The following is a 1,488-nucleotide window of genomic DNA, read 5'->3' as shown; positions in this document are numbered from 1 at the left end:
CAGGTCTTTGCGGCCCCAAAGCTAATGTTCTTTCCATTGTGTCGTGATGCTGCAAACCACCTGCTTTGCTAAATTAAGAAAAGAACTCCCGCATCTCTTCTTTTTTTTAATTAATAATTATTTATTTTTGGCTGCATTGGGTCTTCGTTGCTGCACGCGAGCTTTCTCTAGTTGCAGCGAGCAGGGGCTACTCTTAGTTGTGTCATGGGCTTCTCATTGCTGTGGCTTCTCGTTGCAGAGCACAGGCTCTAGGTGCACGGGCTTCAGTAGTTGTGGCACGCGGGCTCAGTAATTGTGGTTTGCGGGCTCTAGAGTGCAGGCTCAGTAGTTGTGGCGCACGAGCTTAGTTGCTCCACGGATCTTCCTGGACCAGGGCTCGAACCCATGTCCCCTGCACTGAGAGGCAAATTCTTAACCACTTGTGCCACCAGGGAAGTCCCCTGCATCTTTCCTAATTATAACTTTTATAAGACTATTCTATATATGTAAAATCCCCTTTTATTCAGGTCTCCTTATTTCCTGCAGGTGATCTTGTTTATTTCTTTATTCAAAATGTGGACATGCTTCCACATTAACACCACTTCTTTGTCTTTTCCCCCATCCTCCCTTCCTTCACTACTGTCACAGAGAAAGTGGTGGCCCTCCAGTTCTGGGTGAGATTTTTCTGTCATAGAACCATGACCCTATTTGTTCATAACCTCACAGAGAAGGCTCAAGCCCTGGTCAGTGCTGCTGTGACTTATATGAAGCCTTGACTGGCCACATTTTGGCACTAGGTCAGTGTTGAGCTGGTTCCTCCAACCCTGCCGAGATCCCTACTCCTATTCAGAGGTTTTAAGAAATAGTCATCAGTGCTCAAACTAGTAGCTTCAAACAGCTCACAGTTAAGGAAGCTCTGCTGAATGGTTTGGTGGCCACTGAGGTGTGAATGTGATTTTATGTTGGCAAGATCATAGGCAAGTGTGGCATCGTTGGCTATAGTGTTTAAAGACCAAACTTTAACATGTGATTATATTTTGTTTATTATTTGAGTGTCCTTGGACCATGTGTGACCAGACTGCTGTCTGCTTAAAATGATGTCAAAATCAGTGTTTTCTCTATCAAATGCTACATGGACGGTCACAATATTTCTTGGTACTAAGTTGGGTTGTCTTTTGCTTTGATACATTAATACAGCTCTAAATGTATGTCTTTGCTTAGCCTGAAATTGGAAAGGATATGTGCAAACGTAACATTGTGGTACATGTGTATATGGGGATAACATTTTAATTTGATGGTTTGAAACATACATATATTTTAAAATATTTATTTATATATTTATTTGTCTGTGCTGGGTCTTCATTGCAGCACATGGGATCTTTAGTTGCGACATGTGGGTTCTTTAGTTGCAGCATGTGGGCTCTTTTAGTTGCAGCATGTGGGCTCTTAATTGCTGCAGGCAGGATCTAGTTCCCTGACCAGGGATCGAACCCAGGCCTCCTGCACTGG

The 1,488-nt window shown here is 43.3% G+C and overlaps 1 pseudogene; it reads left to right on the top strand.

Annotated features, from left to right (window-relative positions):
• Positions 1 to 677: 677 nt before the first annotated feature.
• Positions 678 to 988, top strand: LOC132522971 (ATP synthase subunit g, mitochondrial-like; annotated as a pseudogene).
• The last annotated feature ends 500 nt before the right edge of the window (positions 989 to 1,488 follow it).

This window comes from Lagenorhynchus albirostris, chromosome 7 (assembly GCF_949774975.1).
Source record: "Lagenorhynchus albirostris chromosome 7, mLagAlb1.1, whole genome shotgun sequence".
NCBI classification, from domain to species: domain Eukaryota; kingdom Metazoa; phylum Chordata; class Mammalia; order Artiodactyla; family Delphinidae; genus Lagenorhynchus; species Lagenorhynchus albirostris.
The sequence above is the reverse complement of the archived record's forward strand: the minus strand, read 5'-3'. Positions and strand labels throughout refer to the sequence as shown.